We start from the raw sequence: 25,585 nt of genomic DNA on the forward strand, positions 1-25,585 counted from the left end.
AGGTGGGATGACAGCTTCTGCACACTCGTGGCACGTGACGCGGGTGTTCAGGGTTCGAATCCCCGACCCCCATACTACTGAGTTCCCGCATGCCATGTAGTGCATGGCATGCGAGTAGATATGTAGGTGAATTGAGAGTAGAGTAAGCTGTAAATAGGGTAAGCGAAGTAGTAGAATATAGATAAAGTAATTTAATTAGAAAATAACTATTTTCTCGCCGTATATTTTCTCTACATGACTCACTGAACCATAAAAAAACTAAAATAGCGAGATTGTCTTCGGTCTTCAGGCGGAATCGGCGAAATGCTTCTATTTATTTGTTTGTAACTTTGCTGACTATCGTCAGCGGTGATGCAAAGATCCATTGATGTGGTCTAAGCTCGATGTCAGCCCGCTGTCGCACCTCGAGATGGACCCGGGAGGGAGTTTATGTGCTGCGGCGCTGTCCAAATCGCTGAAACAATGTAAACAATCACGGTTTTCCACATTTTACACTCTCTTACAACAATAGCAGATATTCGCAGGGAGACACTACTGACAACTGTCATGTTTTTTATTTCCTTTGTAAAATTATTATCGCCAAAGATAATGAAGTGTTTTAAAATTTAAAAAAAAATATTGCAATAGATTCTCAATAAAAAATGTGAACAAAAAATAATAAAATTGAAAATTTATGTCCAAAAATATTTTAAAATATTTTTATACATTTCAAAACATATGGGAAATGTTCATGACACTTCGGGCGCGCTCGGCCGAGTTCGGGTGGACCGGTAGAAGCTATAGAAGAGTTCGTAGGTAGCTGTCGGAGCTGAGTGGTGTAGGTGGGATGACAGCTTCTGCACACTCGTGGCACGTGACGCGGGTGTTCAGGGTTCGAATCCCCGACCCCCATACTACTGAGTTCCCGCATGCCATGTAGTGCATGGCATGCGAGTAGATATGTAGGTGAATTGAGAGTAGAGTAAGCTGTAAATAGGGTAAGCGAAGTAGTAGAATATAGATAAAGTAATTTAATTAGAAAATAACTATTTTCTCGCCGTATATTTTCTCTACATGACTCACTGAACCATAAAAAAACTAAAATAGCGAGATTGTCTTCGGTCTTCAGGCGGAATCGGCGAAATGCTTCTATTTATTTGTTTGTAACTTTGCTGACTATCGTCAGCGGTGATGCAAAGATCCATTGATGTGGTCTAAGCTCGATGTCAGCCCGCTGTCGCACCTCGAGATGGACCCGGGAGGGAGTTTATGTGCTGCGGCGCTGTCCAAATCGCTGAAACAATGTAAACAATCACGGTTTTCCACATTTTACACTCTCTTACAACAATAGCAGATATTCGCAGGGAGACACTACTGACAACTGTCATGTTTTTTATTTCCTTTGTAAAATTATTATCGCCAAAGATAATGAAGTGTTTTAAAATTTAAAAAAAAATATTGCAATAGATTCTCAATAAAAAATGTGAACAAAAAATAATAAAATTGAAAATTTATGTCCAAAAATATTTTAAAATATTTTTATACATTTCAAAACATATGGGAAATGTTCATGACACTTCGGGCGCGCTCGGCCGAGTTCGGGTGGACCGGTAGAAGCTATAGAAGAGTTCGTAGGTAGCTGTCGGAGCTGAGTGGTGTAGGTGGGATGACAGCTTCTGCACACTCGTGGCACGTGACGCGGGTGTTCAGGGTTCGAATCCCCGACCCCCATACTACTGAGTTCCCGCATGCCATGTAGTGCATGGCATGCGAGTAGATATGTAGGTGAATTGAGAGTAGAGTAAGCTGTAAATAGGGTAAGCGAAGTAGTAGAATATAGATAAAGTAATTTAATTAGAAAATAACTATTTTCTCGCCGTATATTTTCTCTACATGACTCACCGAACCATAAAAAAACTAAAATAGCGAGATTGTCTTCGATCTTCGGCTGGAATCGGCGAAATGCTTCTATTTATTTGTTTGTAACTTTGCTGACTATAGTCGGCGGTGATGCAAAGATCCATTGATGTGGTCTAAGCTCGATGTCAGCCCGCTGTCGCACCTCGAGATGGACCCGGGAGGGAGTTTATGTGCTGCGGCGCTGTCCAAATCGCTGAAACAATGTAAACAATCACGGTTTTCCACATTTTACACTCTCTTACAACAATAGCAGATATTCGCAAGGAGACACTACTGACAACTGTCATGTTTTTTATTTCCTTTGTAAAATTATTATCGCCAAAGATAATGAAGTGTTTTAAAATTTAAAAAAAAATATTGCAATAGATTCTCAATAAAAAATGTGAACAAAAAATAATAAAATTGAAAATTTATGTCCAAAAATATTTTAAAATATTTTTATACATTTCAAAACATATGGGAAATGTTCATGACACTTCGGGCGCGCTCGGCCGAGTTCGGGTGGACCGGTAGAAGCTATAGAAGAGTTCGTAGGTAGCTGTCGGAGCTGAGTGGTGTAGGTGGGATGACAGCTTCTGCACACTCGTGGCACGTGACGCGGGTGTTCAGGGTTCGAATCCCCGACCCCCATACTACTGAGTTCCCGCATGCCATGTAGTGCATGGCATGCGAGTAGATATGTAGGTGAATTGAGAGTAGAGTAAGCTGTAAATAGGGTAAGCGAAGTAGTAGAATATAGATAAAGTAATTTAATTAGAAAATAACTATTTTCTCGCCGTATATTTTCTCTACATGACTCACTGAACCATAAAAAAACTAAAATAGCGAGATTGTCTTCGATCTTCGGCTGGAATCGGCGAAATGCTTCTATTTATTTGTTTGTAACTTTGCTGACTATCGTCGGCGGTGATGCAAAGATCCATTGATGTGGTCTAAGCTCGATGTCAGCCCGCTGTCGCACCTCGAGATGGACCCGGGAGGGAGTTTATGTGCTGCGGCGCTGTCCAAATCGCTGAAACAATGTAAACAATCACGTTTTTCCACATTTTACACTCTCTTACAACAATAGCAGATATTCGCAGGGAGACACTACTGACAACTGTCATGTTTTTTATTTCCTTTGTTAAATAATTATCGCCAAAGATAATGAAGTGTTTTAAAATTTAAAAAAAAATATTGCAATAGATTCTCAATAAAAAATGTGAACAAAAAATAATAAAATTGAAAATTTATGTCCAAAAATATTTTAAAACATTTTTTAAACATTTCGAAACATATGGGAAATGTTCATGACACTTCGGGCGCGCTCGGCCGAGTTCGGGTGGACCGGTAGAAGCTATAGAAGAGTTCGTAGGTAGCTGTCGGAGCTGAGTGGTGTAGGTGGGATGACAGCTTCTGCACACTCGTGGCACGTGACGCGGGTGTTCAGGGTTCGAATCCCCGACCCCCATACTACTGAGTTCCCGCATGCCATGTAGTGCATGGCATGCGAGTAGATATGTAGGTGAATTGAGAGTAGAGTAAGCTGTAAATAGGGTAAGCGAAGTAGTAGAATATAGATAAAGTAATTTAATTAGAAAATAACTATTTTCTCGCCGTATATTTTCTCTACATGACTCACCGAACCATAAAAAAACTAAAATAGCGAGATTGTCTTCGATCTTCGGCTGGAATCGGCGAAATGCTTCTATTTATTTGTTTGTAACTTTGCTGACTATCGTCGGCGGTGATGCAAAGATCCATTGATGTGGTCTAAGCTCGATGTCAGCCCGCTGTCGCACCTCGAGATGGACCCGGGAGGGAGTTTATGTGCTGCGGCGCTGTCCAAATCGCTGAAACAATGTAAACAATCACGGTTTTCCACATTTTACACTCTCTTACAACAATAGCAGATATTCGCAGGGAGACACTACTGACAACTGTCATGTTTTTTATTTCCTTTGTTAAATAATTATCGCCAAAGATAATGAAGTGTTTTAAAATTTAAAAAAAAATATTGCAATAGATTCTCAATAAAAAATGTGAACAAAAAATAATAAAATTGAAAATTTATGTCCAAAAATATTTTAAAATATTTTTATACATTTCAAAACATATGGGAAATGTTCATGACACTTCGGGCGCGCTCGGCCGAGTTCGGGTGGACCGGTAGAAGCTATAGAAGAGTTCGTAGGTAGCTGTCGGAGCTGAGTGGTGTAGGTGGGATGACAGCTTCTGCACACTCGTGGCACGTGACGCGGGTGTTCAGGGTTCGAATCCCCGACCCCCATACTACTGAGTTCCCACATGCCATGTAGTGCATGGCATGCGAGTAGATATGTAGGTGAATTGAGAGTAGAGTAAGCTGTAAATAGGGTAAGCGAAGTAGTAGAATATAGATAAAGTAATTTAATTAGAAAATAACTATTTTCTCGCCGTATATTTTCTCTACATGACTCACCGAACCATAAAAAAACTAAAATAGCGAGATTGTCTTCGATCTTCGGCTGGAATCGGCGAAATGCTTCTATTTATTTGTTTGTAACTTTGCTGACTATCGTCGGCGGTGATGCAAAGATCCATTGATGTGGTCTAAGCTCGATGTCAGCCCGCTGTCGCACCTCGAGATGGACCCGGGAGGGAGTTTATGTGCTGCGGCGCTGTCCAAATCGCTGAAACAATGTAAACAATCACGGTTTTCCACATTTTACACTCTCTTACAACAATAGCAGATATTCGCAGGGAGACACTACTGACAACTGTCATGTTTTTTATTTCCTTTGTAAAATTATTATCGCCAAAGATAATGAAGTGTTTTAAAATTTAAAAAAAAATATTGCAATAGATTCTCAATAAAAAATGTGAACAAAAAATAATAAAATTGAAAATTTATGTCCAAAAATATTTTAAAATATTTTAATACATTTCAAAAATATGGGAAATGTTCATGACACTTCGGGCGCGCTCGGCCGAGTTCGGGTGGACCGGTAGAAGCTATAGAAGAGTTCGTAGGTAGCTGTCGGAGCTGAGTGGTGTAGGTGGGATGACAGCTTCTGCACACTCGTGGCACGTGACGCGGGTGTTCAGGGTTCGAATCCCCGACCCCCATACTACTGAGTTCCCGCATGCCATGTAGTGCATGGCATGCGAGTAGATATGTAGGTGAATTGAGAGTAGAGTAAGCTGTAAATAGGGTAAGCGAAGTAGTAGAATATAGATAAAGTAATTTAATTAGAAAATAACTATTTTCTCGCCGTATATTTTCTCTACATGACTCACTGAACCATAAAAAAACTAAAATAGCGAGATTGTCTTCGGTCTTCAGGCGGAATCGGCGAAATGCTTCTATTTATTTGTTTGTAACTTTGCTGACTATCGTCGGCGGTGATGCAAAGATCCATTGATGTGGTCTAAGCTCGATGTCAGCCCGCTGTCGCACCTCGAGATGGACCCGGGAGGGAGTTTATGTGCTGCGGCGCTGTCCAAATCGCTGAAACAATGTAAACAATCACGTTTTTCCACATTTTACACTCTCTTACAACAATAGCAGATATTCGCAGGGAGACACTACTGACAACTGTCATGTTTTTTATTTCCTTTGTTAAATTATTATCGCCAAAGATAATGAAGTGTTTTAAAATTTAAAAAAAAATATTGCAATAGATTCTCAATAAAAAATGTGAACAAAAAATAATAAAATTGAAAATTTATGTCCAAAAATATTTTAAAATATTTTTATACATTTCAAAACATATGGGAAATGTTCATGACACTTCGGGCGCGCTCGGCCGAGTTCGGGTGGACCGGTAGAAGCTATAGAAGAGTTCGTAGGTAGCTGTCGGAGCTGAGTGGTGTAGGTGGGATGACAGCTTCTGCACACTCGTGGCACGTGACGCGGGTGTTCAGGGTTCGAATCCCCGACCCCCATACTACTGAGTTCCCGCATGCCATGTAGTGCATGGCATGCGAGTAGATATGTAGGTGAATTGAGAGTAGAGTAAGCTGTAAATAGGGTAAGCGAAGTAGTAGAATATAGATAAAGTAATTTAATTAGAAAATAACTATTTTCTCGCCGTATATTTTCTCTACATGACTCACCGAACCATAAAAAAACTAAAATAGCGAGATTGTCTTCGATCTTCGGCTGGAATCGGCGAAATGCTTCTATTTATTTGTTTGTAACTTTGCTGACTATCGTCGGCGGTGATGCAAAGATCCATTGATGTGGTCTAAGCTCGATGTCAGCCCGCTGTCGCACCTCGAGATGGACCCGGGAGGGAGTTTATGTGCTGCGGCGCTGTCCAAATCGCTGAAACAATGTAAACAATCACGGTTTTCCACATTTTACACTCTCTTACAACAATAGCAGATATTCGCAGGGAGACACTACTGACAACTGTCATGTTTTTTATTTCCTTTGTAAAATTATTATCGCCAAAGATAATGAAGTGTTTTAAAATTTAAAAAAAAATATTGCAATAGATTCTCAATAAAAAATGTGAACAAAAAATAATAAAATTGAAAATTTATGTCCAAAAATATTTTAAAATATTTTTATACATTTCAAAACATATGGGAAATGTTCATGACACTTCGGGCGCGCTCGGCCGAGTTCGGGTGGACCGGTAGAAGCTATAGAAGAGTTCGTAGGTAGCTGTCGGAGCTGAGTGGTGTAGGTGGGATGACAGCTTCTGCACACTCGTGGCACGTGACGCGGGTGTTCAGGGTTCGAATCCCCGACCCCCATACTACTGAGTTCCCGCATGCCATGTAGTGCATGGCATGCGAGTAGATATGTAGGTGAATTGAGAGTAGAGTAAGCTGTAAATAGGGTAAGCGAAGTAGTAGAATATAGATAAAGTAATTTAATTAGAAAATAACTATTTTCTCGCCGTATATTTTCTCTACATGACTCACCGAACCATAAAAAAACTAAAATAGCGAGATTGTCTTCGATCTTCGGCTGGAATCGGCGAAATGCTTCTATTTATTTGTTTGTAACTTTGCTGACTATCGTCGGCGGTGATGCAAAGATCCATTGATGTGGTCTAAGCTCGATGTCAGCCCGCTGTCGCACCTCGAGATGGACCCGGGAGGGAGTTTATGTGCTGCGGCGCTGTCCAAATCGCTGAAACAATGTAAACAATCACGGTTTTCCACATTTTACACTCTCTTACAACAATAGCAGATATTCGCAGGGAGACACTACTGACAACTGTCATGTTTTTTATTTCCTTTGTAAAATTATTATCGCCAAAGATAATGAAGTGTTTTAAAATTTAAAAAAAAATATTGCAATAGATTCTCAATAAAAAATGTGAACAAAAAATAATAAAATTGAAAATTTATGTCCAAAAATATTTTAAAATATTTTTATACATTTCAAAAATATGGGAAATGTTCATGACACTTCGGGCGCGCTCGGCCGAGTTCGGGTGGACCGGTAGAAGCTATAGAAGAGTTCGTAGGTAGCTGTCGGAGCTGAGTGGTGTAGGTGGGATGACAGCTTCTGCACACTCGTGGCACGTGACGCGGGTGTTCAGGGTTCGAATCCCCGACCCCCATACTACTGAGTTCCCGCATGCCATGTAGTGCATGGCATGCGAGTAGATATGTAGGTGAATTGAGAGTAGAGTAAGCTGTAAATAGGGTAAGCGAAGTAGTAGAATATAGATAAAGTAATTTAATTAGAAAATAACTATTTTCTCGCCGTATATTTTCTCTACATGACTCACTGAACCATAAAAAAACTAAAATAGCGAGATTGTCTTCGGTCTTCAGGCGGAATCGGCGAAATGCTTCTATTTATTTGTTTGTAACTTTGCTGACTATCGTCGGCGGTGATGCAAAGATCCATTGATGTGGTCTAAGCTCGATGTCAGCCCGCTGTCGCACCTCGAGATGGACCCGGGAGGGAGTTTATGTGCTGCGGCGCTGTCCAAATCGCTGAAACAATGTAAACAATCACGTTTTTCCACATTTTACACTCTCTTACAACAATAGCAGATATTCGCAGGGAGACACTACTGACAACTGTCATGTTTTTTATTTCCTTTGTTAAATTATTATCGCCAAAGATAATGAAGTGTTTTAAAATTTAAAAAAAAATATTGCAATAGATTCTCAATAAAAAATGTGAACAAAAAATAATAAAATTGAAAATTTATGTCCAAAAATATTTTAAAATATTTTTATACATTTCAAAACATATGGGAAATGTTCATGACACTTCGGGCGCGCTCGGCCGAGTTCGGGTGGACCGGTAGAAGCTATAGAAGAGTTCGTAGGTAGCTGTCGGAGCTGAGTGGTGTAGGTGGGATGACAGCTTCTGCACACTCGTGGCACGTGACGCGGGTGTTCAGGGTTCGAATCCCCGACCCCCATACTACTGAGTTCCCGCATGCCATGTAGTGCATGGCATGCGAGTAGATATGTAGGTGAATTGAGAGTAGAGTAAGCTGTAAATAGGGTAAGCGAAGTAGTAGAATATAGATAAAGTAATTTAATTAGAAAATAACTATTTTCTCGCCGTATATTTTCTCTACATGACTCACCGAACCATAAAAAAACTAAAATAGCGAGATTGTCTTCGATCTTCGGCTGGAATCGGCGAAATGCTTCTATTTATTTGTTTGTAACTTTGCTGACTATCGTCGGCGGTGATGCAAAGATCCATTGATGTGGTCTAAGCTCGATGTCAGCCCGCTGTCGCACCTCGAGATGGACCCGGGAGGGAGTTTATGTGCTGCGGCGCTGTCCAAATCGCTGAAACAATGTAAACAATCACGGTTTTCCACATTTTACACTCTCTTACAACAATAGCAGATATTCGCAGGGAGACACTACTGACAACTGTCATGTTTTTTATTTCCTTTGTAAAATTATTATCGCCAAAGATAATGAAGTGTTTTAAAATTTAAAAAAAAATATTGCAATAGATTCTCAATAAAAAATGTGAACAAAAAATAATAAAATTTAAAATTTATGTCCAAAAATATTTTAAAATATTTTTATACATTTCAAAACATATGGGAAATGTTCATGACACTTCGGGCGCGCTCGGCCGAGTTCGGGTGGACCGGTAGAAGCTATAGAAGAGTTCGTAGGTAGCTGTCGGAGCTGAGTGGTGTAGGTGGGATGACAGCTTCTGCACACTCGTGGCACGTGACGCGGGTGTTCAGGGTTCGAATCCCCGACCCCCATACTACTGAGTTCCCGCATGCCATGTAGTGCATGGCATGCGAGTAGATATGTAGGTGAATTGAGAGTAGAGTAAGCTGTAAATAGGGTAAGCGAAGTAGTAGAATATAGATAAAGTAATTTAATTAGAAAATAACTATTTTCTCGCCGTATATTTTCTCTACATGACTCACTGAACCATAAAAAAACTAAAATAGCGAGATTGTCTTCGGTCTTCAGGCGGAATCGGCGAAATGCTTCTATTTATTTGTTTGTAACTTTGCTGACTATCGTCAGCGGTGATGCAAAGATCCATTGATGTGGTCTAAGCTCGATGTCAGCCCGCTGTCGCACCTCGAGATGGACCCGGGAGGGAGTTTATGTGCTGCGGCGCTGTCCAAATCGCTGAAACAATGTAAACAATCACGGTTTTCCACATTTTACACTCTCTTACAACAATAGCAGATATTCGCAGGGAGACACTACTGACAACTGTCATGTTTTTTATTTCCTTTGTAAAATTATTATCGCCAAAGATAATGAAGTGTTTTAAAATTTAAAAAAAAATATTGCAATAGATTCTCAATAAAAAATGTGAACAAAAAATAATAAAATTGAAAATTTATGTCCAAAAATATTTTAAAATATTTTTATACATTTCAAAACATATGGGAAATGTTCATGACACTTCGGGCGCGCTCGGCCGAGTTCGGGTGGACCGGTAGAAGCTATAGAAGAGTTCGTAGGTAGCTGTCGGAGCTGAGTGGTGTAGGTGGGATGACAGCTTCTGCACACTCGTGGCACGTGACGCGGGTGTTCAGGGTTCGAATCCCCGACCCCCATACTACTGAGTTCCCGCATGCCATGTAGTGCATGGCATGCGAGTAGATATGTAGGTGAATTGAGAGTAGAGTAAGCTGTAAATAGGGTAAGCGAAGTAGTAGAATATAGATAAAGTAATTTAATTAGAAAATAACTATTTTCTCGCCGTATATTTTCTCTACATGACTCACCGAACCATAAAAAAACTAAAATAGCGAGATTGTCTTCGATCTTCGGCTGGAATCGGCGAAATGCTTCTATTTATTTGTTTGTAACTTTGCTGACTATAGTCGGCGGTGATGCAAAGATCCATTGATGTGGTCTAAGCTCGATGTCAGCCCGCTGTCGCACCTCGAGATGGACCCGGGAGGGAGTTTATGTGCTGCGGCGCTGTCCAAATCGCTGAAACAATGTAAACAATCACGGTTTTCCACATTTTACACTCTCTTACAACAATAGCAGATATTCGCAAGGAGACACTACTGACAACTGTCATGTTTTTTATTTCCTTTGTAAAATTATTATCGCCAAAGATAATGAAGTGTTTTAAAATTTAAAAAAAAATATTGCAATAGATTCTCAATAAAAAATGTGAACAATAAATAATAAAATCGAAAATTTATGTCCAAAAATATTTTAAAATATTTTTATACATTTCAAAACATATGGGAAATGTTCATGACACTTCGGGCGCGCTCGGCCGAGTTCGGGTGGACCGGTAGAAGCTATAGAAGAGTTCGTAGGTAGCTGTCGGAGCTGAGTGGTGTAGGTGGGATGACAGCTTCTGCACACTCGTGGCACGTGACGCGGGTGTTCAGGGTTCGAATCCCCGACCCCCATACTACTGAGTTCCCGCATGCCATGTAGTGCATGGCATGCGAGTAGATATGTAGGTGAATTGAGAGTAGAGTAAGCTGTAAATAGGGTAAGCGAAGTAGTAGAATATAGATAAAGTAATTTAATTAGAAAATAACTATTTTCTCGCCGTATATTTTCTCTACATGACTCACTGAACCATAAAAAAACTAAAATAGCGAGATTGTCTTCGATCTTCGGCTGGAATCGGCGAAATGCTTCTATTTATTTGTTTGTAACTTTGCTGACTATCGTCGGCGGTGATGCAAAGATCCATTGATGTGGTCTAAGCTCGATGTCAGCCCGCTGTCGCACCTCGAGATGGACCCGGGAGGGAGTTTATGTGCTGCGGCGCTGTCCAAATCGCTGAAACAATGTAAACAATCACGTTTTTCCACATTTTACACTCTCTTACAACAATAGCAGATATTCGCAGGGAGACACTACTGACAACTGTCATGTTTTTTATTTCCTTTGTAAAATTATTATCGCCAAAGATCATGAAGTGTTTTAAAATTAAAAAAAAAATATTGCAATAGATTCTCAATAAAAAATGTGAACAAAAAATAATAAAATTGAAAATGTATGTCCAAAAATATTTTAAAACATTTTTTAAACATTTCGAAACATATGGGAAATGTTCATGACACTTCGGGCGCGCTCGGCCGAGTTCGGGTGGACCGGTAGAAGCTATAGAAGAGTTCGTAGGTAGCTGTCGGAGCTGAGTGGTGTAGGTGGGATGACAGCTTCTGCACACTCGTGGCACGTGACGCGGGTGTTCAGGGTTCGAATCCCCGACCCCCATACCACTGAGTTCCCGCATGCCATGTAGTGCATGGCATGCGAGTAGATATGTAGGTGAATTGAGAGTAGAGTAAGCTGTAAATAGCGTAAGCGAAGTAGTAGAATATAGATAAAGTAATTTAATTAGAAAATAACTATTTTCTCGCCGTATATTTTCTCTACATGACTCACTGAACCATAAAAAAACTAAAATAGCGAGATTGTCTTCGATCTTCGGCTGGAATCGGCGAAATGCTTCTATTTATTTGTTTGTAACTTTGCTGACTATCGTCGGCGGTGATGCAAAGATCCATTGATGTGGTCTAAGCTCGATGTCAGCCCGCTGTCGCACCTCGAGATGGACCCGGGAGGGAGTTTATGTGCTGCGGCGCTGTCCAAATCGCTGAAACAATGTAAACAATCACGTTTTTCCACATTTTACACTCTCTTACAACAATAGCAGATATTCGCAGGGAGACACTACTGACAACTGTCATGTTTTTTATTTCCTTTGTAAAATTATTATCGCCAAAGATCATGAAGTGTTTTAAAATTAAAAAAAAAATATTGCAATAGATTCTCAATAAAAAATGTGAACAAAAAATAATAAAATTGAAAATTTATGTCCAAAAATATTTTAAAATATTTTTATACATTTCAAAAATATGGGAAATGTTCATGACACTTCGGGCGCGCTCGGCCGAGTTCGGGTGGACCGGTAGAAGCTATAGAAGAGTTCGTAGGTAGCTGTCGGAGCTGAGTGGTGTAGGTGGGATGACAGCTTCTGCACACTCGTGGCACGTGACGCGGGTGTTCAGGGTTCGAATCCCCGACCCCCATACCACTGAGTTCCCGCATGCCATGTAGTGCATGGCATGCGAGTAGATATGTAGGTGAATTGAGAGTAGAGTAAGCTGTAAATAGCGTAAGCGAAGTAGTAGAATATAGATAAAGTAATTTAATTAGAAAATAACTATTTTCTCGCCGTATATTTTCTCTACATGACTCACTGAACCATAAAAAAACTAAAATAGCGAGATTGTCTTCGGTCTTCAGGCGGAATCGTCGAAATGCTTCTATTTATTTGTTTGTAACTTTGCTGACTATCGTCGGCGGTGATGCAAAGATCCATTGATGTGGTCTAAGCTCGATGTCAGCCCGCTGTCGCACCTCGAGATGGACCCGGGAGGGAGTTTATGTGCTGCGGCGCTGTCCAAATCGCTGAAACAATGTAAACAATCACGTTTTTCCACATTTTACACTCTCTTACAACAATAGCAGATATTCGCAGGGAGACACTACTGACAACTGTCATGTTTTTTATTTCCTTTGTTAAATAATTATCGCCAAAGATAATGAAGTGTTTTAAAATTTAAAAAAAAATATTGCAATAGATTCTCAATAAAAAATGTGAACAAAAAATAATAAAAGTGAAAATTTATGTCCAAAAATATTTTAAAATATTTTTATACATTTCAAAACACATGGGAAATGTTCATGACACTTCGGGCGCGCTCGGCCGAGTTCGGGTGGACCGGTAGAAGCTATAGAAGAGTTCGTAGGTAGCTGTCGGAGCTGAGTGGTGTAGGTGGGATGACAGCTTCTGCACACTCGTGGCACGTGACGCGGGTGTTCAGGGTTCGAATCCCCGACCCCCATACTACTGAGTTCCCGCATGCCATGTAGTGCATGGCATGCGAGTAGATATGTAGGTGAATTGAGAGTAGAGTAAGCTGTAAATAGGGTAAGCGAAGTAGTAGAATATAGATAAAGTAATTTAATTAGAAAATAACTATTTTCTCGCCGTATATTTTCTCTACATGACTCACCGAACCATAAAAAAACTAAAATAGCGAGATTGTCTTCGATCTTCGGCTGGAATCGGCGAAATGCTTCTATTTATTTGTTTGTAACTTTGCTGACTATAGTCGGCGGTGATGCAAAGATCCATTGATGTGGTCTAAGCTCGATGTCAGCCCGCTGTCGCACCTCGAGATGGACCCGGGAGGGAGTTTATGTGCTGCGGCGCTGTCCAAATCGCTGAAACAATGTAAACAATCACGTTTTTCCACATTTTACACTCTCTTACAACAATAGCAGATATTCGCAGGGAGACACTACTGACAACTGTCATGTTTTTTATTTCCTTTGTAAAATTATTATCGCCAAAGATAATGAAGTGTTTTAAAATTTAAAAAAAAATATTGCAATAGATTCTCAATAAAAAATGTGAACAAAAAATAATAAAATTGAAAATTTATGTCCAAAAATATTTTAAAATATTTTTATACATTTCAAAACATATGGGAAATGTTCATGACACTTCGGGCGCGCTCGGCCGAGTTCGGGTGGACCGGTAGAAGCTATAGAAGAGTTCGTAGGTAGCTGTCGGAGCTGTGTGGTGTAGGTGGGATGACAGCTTCTGCACACTCGTGGCACGTGACGCGGGTGTTCAGGGTTCGAATCCCCGACCCCCATACTACTGAGTTCCCGCATGCCATGTAGTGCATGGCATGCGAGTAGATATGTAGGTGAATTGAGAGTAGAGTAAGCTGTAAATAGGGTAAGCGAAGTAGTAGAATATAGATAAAGTAATTTAATTAGAAAATAACTATTTTCTCGCCGTATATTTTCTCTACATGACTCACTGAACCATAAAAAAACTAAAATAGCGAGATTGTCTTCGGTCTTCAGGCGGAATCGGCGAAATGCTTCTATTTATTTGTTTGTAACTTTGCTGACTATCGTCGGCGGTGATGCAAAGATCCATTGATGTGGTCTAAGCTCGATGTCAGCCCGCTGTCGCACCTCGAGATGGACCCGGGAGGGAGTTTATGTGCTGCGGCGCTGTCCAAATCGCTGAAACAATGGAAACAATCACGTTTTTCCACATTTTACACTCTCTTACAACAATAGCAGATATTCGCAGGGAGACACTACTGACAACTGTCATGTTTTTTATTTCCTTTGTAAAATTATTATCGCCAAAGATCATGAAGTGTTTTAAAATTAAAAAAAAAATATTGCAATAGATTCTCAATAAAAAATGTGAACAAAAAATAATAAAATTGAAAATGTATGTCCAAAAATATTTTAAAACATTTTTTAAACATTTCGAAACATATGGGAAATGTTCATGACACTTCGGGCGCGCTCGGCCGAGTTCGGGTGGACCGGTAGAAGCTATAGAAGAGTTCGTAGGTAGCTGTCGGAGCTGAGTGGTGTAGGTGGGATGACAGCTTCTGCACACTCGTGGCACGTGACGCGGGTGTTCAGGGTTCGAATCCCCGACCCCCATACCACTGAGTTCCCGCATGCCATGTAGTGCATGGCATGCGAGTAGATATGTAGGTGAATTGAGAGTAGAGTAAGCTGTAAATAGCGTAAGCGAAGTAGTAGAATATAGATAAAGTAATTTAATTAGAAAATAACTATTTTCTCGCCGTATATTTTCTCTACATGACTCACTGAACCATAAAAAAACTAAAATAGCGAGATTGTCTTCGGTCTTCAGGCGGAATCGTCGAAATGCTTCTATTTATTTGTTTGTAACTTTGCTGACTATCGTCGGCGGTGATGCAAAGATCCATTGATGTGGTCTAAGCTCGATGTCAGCCCGCTGTCGCACCTCGAGATGGACCCGGGAGGGAGTTTATGTGCTGCGGCGCTGTCCAAATCGCTGAAACAATGTAAACAATCACGTTTTTCCACATTTTACACTCTCTTACAACAATAGCAGATATTCGCAGGGAGACACTACTGACAACTGTCATGTTTTTTATTTCCTTTGTTAAATAATTATCGCCAAAGATAATGAAGTGTTTTAAAATTTAAAAAAAAATATTGCAATAGATTCTCAATAAAAAATGTGAACAAAAAATAATAAAAGTGAAAATTTATGTCCAAAAATATTTTAAAATATTTTTATACATTTCAAAACACATGGGAAATGTTCATGACACTTCGGGCGCGCTCGGCCGAGTTCGGGTGGACCGGTAGAAGCTATAGAAGAGTTCGTAGGTAGCTGTCGGAGCTGAGTGGTGTAGGTGGGATGACAGCTTCTGCACACTCGTGGCACGTGACGCGGGTGTTCAGGGTTCGAATCCCCGACCCCCATACTACTGAGTTCCCGCATGCCATGTAGTGCATGGCATGCGAGTAGATATGTAGGTGAATTGAGAGTAGAGTAAGCTGTAAATAGGGTAAGCGAAGTAGTAGAATATAGATAAAGTAATTTAATTAGAAAATAACTATTTTCTCGCCGTATATTTTCTCTACATGACTCACCGAACCATAAAAAAACTAAAATAGCGAGATTGTCTTCGATCTTCGGCTGGAATCGGCGAAATGCTTCTATTTATTTGTTTGTAACTTTGCTGACTATAGTCGGCGGTGATGCAAAGATCCATTGATGTGGTCTAAGCTCGATGTCAGCCCGCTGTCGCACCTCGAGATGGACCCGGGAGGGAGTTTATGTGCTGCGGCGCTGTCCAAATCGCTGAAACAATGTAAACAATCACGTTTTTCCACATTTTACACTCTCTTACAACAATAGCAGATATTCGCAGGGAGACACTACTGACAACTGTCATGTTTTTTATTTCCTTTGTAAAATTATTATCGCCAAAGATAATGAAGTGTTTTAAAATTTAAAAAAAAATATTGCAATAGATTCTCAATAAAAAATGTGAACAAAAAATAATAAAATTGAAAATTTATGTCCAAAAATATTTTAAAATATTTTTATACATTTCAAAAATATGGGAAATGTTCATGACACTTCGGGCGCGCTCGGCCGAGTTCGGGTGGACCGGTAGAAGCTATAGAAGAGTTCGTAGGTAGCTGTCGGAGCTGAGTGGTGTAGGTGGGATGACAGCTTCTGCACACTCGTGGCACGTGACGCGGGTGTTCAGGGTTCGAATCCCCGACCCCCATACTACTGAGTTCCCGCATGCCATGTAGTGCATGGCATGCGAGTAGATATGTAGGTGAATTGAGAGTAGAGTAAGCTGTAAATAGGGTAAGCGAAGTAGTAGAATATAGATAAAGTAATTTAATTAGAAAATAACTATTTTCTCGCCGTATATTTTCTCTACATGACTCACCGAACCATAAAAAAACTAAAATAGCGAGATTGTCTTCGATCTTCGGCTGGAATCGGCGAAATGCTTCTATTTATTTGTTTGTAACTTTGCTGACTATCGTCGGCGGTGATGCAAAGATCCATTGATGTGGTCTAAGCTCGATGTCAGCCCGCTGTCGCACCTCGAGATGGACCCGGGAGGGAGTTTATGTGCTGCGGCGCTGTCCAAATCGCTGAAACAATGTAAACAATCACGGTTTTCCACATTTTACACTCTCTTACAACAATAGCAGATATTCGCAGGGAGACACTACTGACAACTGTCATGTTTTTTATTTCCTTTGTAAAATTATTATCGCCAAAGATAATGAAGTGTTTTAAAATTTAAAAAAAAATATTGCAATAGATTCTCAATAAAAAATGTGAACAAAAAATAATAAAATTGAAAATTTATGTCCAAAAATATTTTAAAATATTTTTATACATTTCAAAAATATGGGAAATGTTCATGACACTTCGGGCGCGCTCGGCCGAGTTCGGGTGGACCGGTAGAAGCTATAGAAGAGTTCGTAGGTAGCTGTCGGAGCTGAGTGGTGTAGGTGGGATGACAGCTTCTGCACACTCGTGGCACGTGACGCGGGTGTTCAGGGTTCGAATCCCCGACCCCCATACTACTGAGTTCCCGCATGCCATGTAGTGCATGGCATGCGAGTAGATATGTAGGTGAATTGAGAGTAGAGTAAGCTGTAAATAGGGTAAGCGAAGTAGTAGAATATAGATAAAGTAATTTAATTAGAAAATAACTATTTTCTCGCCGTATATTTTCTCTACATGACTCACCGAACCATAAAAAAACTAAAATAGCGAGATTGTCTTCGATCTTCGGCTGGAATCGGCGAAATGCTTCTATTTATTTGTTTGTAACTTTGCTGACTATAGTCGGCGGTGATGCAAAGATCCATTGATGTGGTCTAAGCTCGATGTCAGCCCGCTGTCGCACCTCGAGATGGACCCGGGAGGGAGTTTATGTGCTGCGGCGCTGTCCAAATCGCTGAAACAATGTAAACAATCACGTTTTTCCACATTTTACACTCTCTTACAACAATAGCAGATATTCGCAGGGAGACACTACTGACAACTGTCATGTTTTTTATTTCCTTTGTAAAATTATTATCGCCAAAGATAATGAAGTGTTTTAAAATTTAAAAAAAAATATTGCAATAGATTCTCAATAAAAAATGTGAACAAAAAATAATAAAATTGAAAATTTATGTCCAAAAATATTTTAAAATATTTTTATACATTTCAAAAATATGGGAAATGTTCATGACACTTCGGGCGCGCTCGGCCGAGTTCGGGTGGACCGGTAGAAGCTATAGAAGAGTTCGTAGGTAGCTGTCGGAGCTGAGTGGTGTAGGTGGGATGACAGCTTCTGCACACTCGTGGCACGTGACGCGGGTGTTCAGGGTTCGAATCCCCGACCCCCATACTACTGAGTTCCCGCATGCCATGTAGTGCATGGCATGCGAGTAGATATGTAGGTGAATTGAGAGTAGAGTAAGCTGTAAATAGGGTAAGCGAAGTAGTAGAATATAGATAAAGTAATTTAATTAGAAAATAACTATTTTCTCGCCGTATATTTTCTCTACATGACTCACCGAACCATAAAAAAACTAAAATAGCGAGATTGTCTTCGATCTTCGGCTGGAATCGGCGAAATGCTTCTATTTATTTGTTTGTAACTTTGCTGACTATCGTCGGCGGTGATGCAAAGATCCATTGATGTGGTCTAAGCTCGATGTCAGCCCGCTGTCGCACCTCGAGATGGACCCGGGAGGGAGTTTATGTGCTGCGGCGCTGTCCAAATCGCTGAAACAATGTAAACAATCACGGTTTTCCACATTTTACACTCTCTTACAACAATAGCAGATATTCGCAGGGAGACACTACTGACAACTGTCATGTTTTTTATTTCCTTTGTAAAATTATTATCGCCAAAGATAATGAAGTGTTTTAAAATTTAAAAAAAAATATTGCAATAGATTCTCAATAAAAAATGTGAACAAAAAATAATAAAATTGAAAATTTATGTCCAAAAATATTTTAAAATATTTTTATACATTTCAAAAATATGGGAAATGTTCATGACACTTCGGGCGCGCTCGGCCGAGTTCGGGTGGACCGGTAGAAGCTATAGAAGAGTTCGTAGGTAGCTGTCGGAGCTGAGTGGTGTAGGTGGGATGACAGCTTCTGCACACTCGTGGCACGTGACGCGGGTGTTCAGGGTTCGAATCCCCGACCCCCATACTACTGAGTTCCCGCATGCCATGTAGTGCATGGCATGCGAGTAGATATGTAGGTGAATTGAGAGTAGAGTAAGCTGTAAATAGGGTAAGCGAAGTAGTAGAATATAGATAAAGTAATTTAATTAGAAAATAACTATTTTCTCGCCGTATATTTTCTCTACATGACTCACTGAACCATAAAAAAACTAAAATAGCGAGATTGTCTTCGGTCTTCAGGCGGAATCGGCGAAATGCTTCTATTTATTTGTTTGTAACTTTGCTGACTATAGTCGGCGGTGATGCAAAGATCCATTGATGTGGTCTAAGCTCGATGTCAGCCCGCTGTCGCACCTCGAGATGGACCCGGGAGGGAGTTTATGTGCTGCGGCGCTGTCCAAATCGCTGAAACAATGTAAACAATCACGGTTTTCCACATTTTACACTCTCTTACAACAATAGCAGATATTCGCAGGGAGACACTACTGACAACTGTCATGTTTTTTATTTCCTTTGTAAAATTATTATCGCCAAAGATAATGAAGTGTTTTAAAATTTAAAAAAAAATATTGCAATAGATTCTCAATAAAAAATGTGAACAAAAAATAATAAAATTGAAAATTTATGTCCAAAAATATTTTAAAATATTTTTATACATTTCAAAACATATGGGAAATGTTCATGACACTTCGGGCGCGCTCGGCCGAGTTCGGGTGGACCGGTAGAAGCTATAGAAGAGTTCGTAGGTAGCTGTCGGAGCTGAGTGGTGTAGGTGGGATGACAGCTTCTGCACACTCGTGGCACGTGACGCGGGTGTTCAGGGTTCGAATCCCCGACCCCCATACTACTGAGTTCCCGCATGCCATGTAGTGCATGGCATGCGAGTAGATATGTAGGTGAATTGAGAGTAGAGTAAGCTGTAAATAGGGTAAGCGAAGTAGTAGAATATAGATAAAGTAATTTAATTAGAAAATAACTATTTTCTCGCCGTATATTTTCTCTACATGACTCACCGAACCATAAAAAAACTAAAATAGCGAGATTGTCTTCGGTCTTCAGGCGGAATCGTCGAAATGCTTCTATTTATTTGTTTGTAACTTTGCTGACTATCGTCGGCGGTGATGCAAAGATCCATTGATGTGGTCTAAGCTCGATGTCAGCCCGCTGTCGCACCTCGAGATGGACCCGGGAGGGAGTTTATGTGCTGCGGCGCTGTCCAAATCGCTGAAACAATGTAAACAATCACGTTTTTCCACATTTTACACTCTCTTACAACAATAGCAGATATTCGCAGGGAGACACTACTGACAACTGTCATGTTTTTTATTTCCTTTGTTAAATAATTATCGCCAAAGATAATGAAGTGTTTTAAAATTTAAAAAAAAATATTGCAATAGATTCTCAATAAAAAATGTGAACAAAAAATAATAAAAGTGAAAATTTATGTCCAAAAATATTTTAAAATATTTTTATACATTTCAAAACACATGGGAAATGTTCATGACACTTCGGGCGCGCTCGGCCGAGTTCGGGTGGACCGGTAGAAGCTATAGAAGAGTTCGTAGGTAGCTGTCGGAGCTGAGTGGTGTAGGTGGGATGACAGCTTCTGCACACTCGTGGCACGTGACGCGGGTGTTCAGGGTTCGAATCCCCGACCCCCATACTACTGAGTTCCCGCATGCCATGTAGTGCATGGCATGCGAGTAGATATGTAGGTGAATTGAGAGTAGAGTAAGCTGTAAATAGGGTAAGCGAAGTAGTAGAATATAGATAAAGTAATTTAATTAGAAAATAACTATTTTCTCGCCGTATATTTTCTCTACATGACTCACTGAACCATAAAAAAACTAAAATAGCGAGATTGTCTTCGGTCTTCAGGCGGAATCGGCGAAATGCTTCTATTTATTTGTTTGTAACTTTGCTGACTATCGTCGGCGGTGATGCAAAGATCCATTGATGTGGTCTAAGCTCGATGTCAGCCCGCTGTCGCACCTCGAGATGGACCCGGGAGGGAGTTTATGTGCTGCGGCGCTGTCCAAATCGCTGAAACAATGTAAACAATCACGTTTTTCCACATTTTACACTCTCTTACAACAATAGCAGATATTCGCAGGGAGACACTACTGACAACTGTCATGTTTTTTATTTCCTTTGTTAAATTATTATCGCCAAAGATAATGAAGTGTTTTAAAATTTAAAAAAAAAATATTGCAATAGATTCTCAATAAAAAATGTGAACAAAAAATAATAAAATTGAAAATTTATGTCCAAAAATATTTTAAAATATTTTTATACATTTCAAAACATATGGGAAATGTTCATGACACTTCGGGCGCGCTCGGCCGAGTTCGGGTGGACCGGTAGAAGCTATAGAAGAGTTCGTAGGTAGCTGTCGGAGCTGAGTGGTGTAGGTGGGATGACAGCTTCTGCACACTCGTGGCACGTGACGCGGGTGTTCAGGGTTCGAATCCCCGACCCCCATACTACTGAGTTCCCGCATGCCATGTAGTGCATGGCATGCGAGTAGATATGTAGGTGAATTGAGAGTAGAATAAGCTGTAAATAGGGTAAGCGAAGTAGTAGAATATAGATAAAGTAATTTAATTAGAAAATAACTATTTTCTCGCCGTATATTTTCTCTACATGACTCACCGAACCATAAAAAAACTAAAATAGCGAGATTGTCTTCGATCTTCGGCTGGAATCGGCGAAATGCTTCTATTTATTTGTTTGTAACTTTGCTGACTATAGTCGGCGGTGATGCAAAGATCCATTGATGTGGTCTAAGCTCGATGTCAGCCCGCTGTCGCACCTCGAGATGGACCCGGGAGGGAGTTTATGTGCTGCGGCGCTGTCCAAATCGCTGAAACAATGTAAACAATCACGGTTTTCCACATTTTACACTCTCTTACAACAATAGCAGATATTCGCAGGGAGACACTACTGACAACTGTCATGTTTTTTATTTCCTTTGTAAAATTATTATCGCCAAAGATAATGAAGTGTTTTAAAATTTAAAAAAAAATATTGCAATAGATTCTCAATAAAAAATGTGAACAAAAAATAATAAAATTGAAAATTTATGTCCAAAAATATTTTAAAATATTTTTATACATTTCAAAAATATGGGAAATGTTCATGACACTTCGGGCGCGCTCGGCCGAGTTCGGGTGGACCGGTAGAAGCTATAGAAGAGTTCGTAGGTAGCTGTCGGAGCTGAGTGGTGTAGGTGGGATGACAGCTTCTGCACACTCGTGGCACGTGACGCGGGTGTTCAGGGTTCGAATCCCCGACCCCCATACTACTGAGTTCCCGCATGCCATGTAGTGCATGGCATGCGAGTAGATATGTAGGTGAATTGAGAGTAGAGTAAGCTGTAAATAGGGTAAGCGAAGTAGTAGAATATAGATAAAGTAATTTAATTAGAAAATAACTATTTTCTCGCCGTATATTTTCTCTACATGACTCACTGAACCATAAAAAAACTAAAATAGCGAGATTGTCTTCGGTCTTCAGGCGGAATCGGCGAAATGCTTCTATTTATTTGTTTGTAACTTTGCTGACTATCGTCGGCGGTGATGCAAAGATCCATTGATGTGGTCTAAGCTCGATGTCAGCCCGCTGTCGCACCTCGAGATGGACCCGGGAGGGAGTTTATGTGCTGCGGCGCTGTCCAAATCGCTGAAACAATGTAAACAATCACGTTTTTCCACATTTTACACTCTCTTACAACAATAGCAGATATTCGCAGGGAGACACTACTGACAACTGTCATGTTTTTTATTTCCTTTGTTAAATAATTATCGCCAAAGATAATGAAGTGTTTTAAAATTTAAAAAAAAAATATTGCAATAGATTCTCAATAAAAAATGTGAACAAAAAATAATAAAATTGAAAATTTATGTCCAAAAATATTTAAAATATTTTTATACATTTCAAAACATATGGGAAATGTTCATGACACTTCGGGCGCGCTCGGCCGAGTTCGGGTGGACCGGTAGAAGCTATAGAAGAGTTCGTAGGTAGCTGTCGGAGCTGAGTGGTGTAGGTGGGATGACAGCTTCTGCACACTCGTGGCACGTGACGCGGGTGTTCAGGGTTCGAATCCCCGACCCCCATACTACTGAGTTCCCGCATGCCATGTAGTGCATGGCATGCGAGTAGATATGTAGGTGAATTGAGAGTAGAGTAAGCTGTAAATAGGGTAAGCGAAGTAGTAGAATATAGATAAAGTAATTTAATTAGAAAATAACTATTTTCTCGCCGTATATTTTCTCTACATGACTCACCGAACCATAAAAAAACTAAAATAGCGAGATTGTCTTCGATCTTCGGCTGGAATCGGCGAAATGCTTCTATTTATTTGTTTGTAACTTTGCTGACTATAGTCGGCGGTGATGCAAAGATCCATTGATGTGGTCTAAGCTCGATGTCAGCCCGCTGTCGCACCTCGAGATGGACCCGGGAGGGAGTTTATGTGCTGCGGCGCTGTCCAAATCGCTGAAACAATGTAAACAATCACGGTTTTCCACATTTTACACTCTCTTACAACAATAGCAGATATTCGCAGGGAGACACTACTGACAACTGTCATGTTTTTTATTTCCTTTGTAAAATTATTATCGCCAAAGATAATGAAGTGTTTTAAAATTTAAAAAAAAATATTGCAATAGATTCTCAATAAAAAATGTGAACAAAAAATAATAAAATTGAAAATTTATGTCCAAAAATATTTTAAAATATTTTTATACATTTCAAAACATATGGGAAATGTTCATGACACTTCGGGCGCGCTCGGCCGAGTTCGGGTGGACCGGTAGAAGCTATAGAAGAGTTCGTAGGTAGCTGTCGGAGCTGAGTGGTGTAGGTGGGATGACAGCTTCTGCACACTCGTGGCACGTGACGCGGGTGTTCAGGGTTCGAATCCCCGACCCCCATACTACTGAGTTCCCGCATGCCATGTAGTGCATGGCATGCGAGTAGATATGTAGGTGAATTGAGAGTAGAGTAAGCTGTAAATAGGGTAAGCGAAGTAGTAGAATATAGATAAAGTAATTTAATTAGAAAATAACTATTTTCTCGCCGTATATTTTCTCTACATGACTCACTGAACCATAAAAAAACTAAAATAGCGAGATTGTCTTCGGTCTTCAGGCGGAATCGGCGAAATGCTTCTATTTATTTGTTTGTAACTTTGCTGACTATCGTCGGCGGTGATGCAAAGATCCATTGATGTGGTCTAAGCTCGATGTCAGCCCGCTGTCGCACCTCGAGATGGACCCGGGAGGGAGTTTATGTGCTGCGGCGCTGTCCAAATCGCTGAAACAATGTAAACAATCACGTTTTTCCACATTTTACACTCTCTTACAACAATAGCAGATATTCGCAGGGAGACACTACTGACAACTGTCATGTTTTTTATTTCCTTTGTAAAATTATTATCGCCAAAGATAATGAAGTGTTTTAAAATTTAAAAAAAAAATATTGCAATAGATTCTCAATAAAAAATGTGAACAAAAAATAATAAAATTGAAAATTTATGTCCAAAAATATTTAAAATATTTTTATACATTTCAAAACATATGGGAAATGTTCATGACACTTCGGGCGCGCTCGGCCGAGTTCGGGTGGACCGGTAGAAGCTATAGAAGAGTTCGTAGGTAGCTGTCGGAGCTGAGTGGTGTAGGTGGGATGACAGCTTCTGCACACTCGTGGCACGTGACGCGGGTGTTCAGGGTTCGAATCCCCGACCCCCATACTACTGAGTTCCCGCATGCCATGTAGTGCATGGCATGCGAGTAGATATGTAGGTGAATTGAGAGTAGAATAAGCTGTAAATAGGGTAAGCGAAGTAGTAGAATATAGATAAAGTAATTTAATTAGAAAATAACTATTTTCTCGCCGTATATTTTCTCTACATGACTCACCGAACCATAAAAAAACTAAAATAGCGAGATTGTCTTCGATCTTCGGCTGGAATCGGCGAAATGCTTCTATTTATTTGTTTGTAACTTTGCTGACTATAGTCGGCGGTGATGCAAAGATCCATTGATGTGGTCTAAGCTCGATGTCAGCCCGCTGTCGCACCTCGAGATGGACCCGGGAGGGAGTTTATGTGCTGCGGCGCTGTCCAAATCGCTGAAACAATGTAAACAATCACGGTTTTCCACATTTTACACTCTCTTACAACAATAGCAGATATTCGCAGGGAGACACTACTGACAACTGTCATGTTTTTTATTTCCTTTGTAAAATTATTATCGCCAAAGATAATGAAGTGTTTTAAAATTTAAAAAAAAATATTGCAATAGATTCTCAATAAAAAATGTGAACAAAAAATAATAAAATTGAAAATTTATGTCCAAAAATATTTTAAAATATTTTTATACATTTCAAAAATATGGGAAATGTTCATGACACTTCGGGCGCGCTCGGCCGAGTTCGGGTGGACCGGTAGAAGCTATAGAAGAGTTCGTAGGTAGCTGTCGGAGCTGAGTGGTGTAGGTGGGATGACAGCTTCTGCACACTCGTGGCACGTGACGCGGGTGTTCAGGGTTCGAATCCCCGACCCCCATACTACTGAGTTCCCGCATGCCATGTAGTGCATGGCATGCGAGTAGATATGTAGGTGAATTGAGAGTAGAGTAAGCTGTAAATAGGGTAAGCGAAGTAGTAGAATATAGATAAAGTAATTTAATTAGAA

The 25,585-nt window shown here is 40.1% G+C and overlaps 1 long non-coding RNA gene across 2 annotated transcripts in view; it reads right to left on the bottom strand.

Moving 5' to 3' along the window:
- The window catches only part of LOC140754726 (uncharacterized), a 188,230-nt gene that overhangs the window by 135,604 nt on the left and 27,041 nt on the right, over positions 1-25,585 (bottom strand). Inside the window, exon 1 of one of the 2 annotated variants that reach the window (XR_012103693.1) lies at positions 19,896-20,039. The exons of the other annotated variant lie outside the window; for it this stretch is intronic. This is a non-coding gene — a long non-coding RNA (uncharacterized LOC140754726). Of the gene's footprint in view, positions 1-19,895; positions 20,040-25,585 lie in introns of those variants that run through there. 2 annotated transcript variants of the gene reach the window in all.

The sequence above is a fragment of the Epargyreus clarus genome, unplaced genomic scaffold, assembly GCF_041222505.1.
Source record: "Epargyreus clarus isolate Ecla_fem2 unplaced genomic scaffold, WU_Ecla_fem_2.2 ptg000031l, whole genome shotgun sequence".
In the NCBI taxonomy this organism is placed as follows: Eukaryota; Metazoa; Arthropoda; class Insecta; order Lepidoptera; family Hesperiidae; genus Epargyreus; species Epargyreus clarus.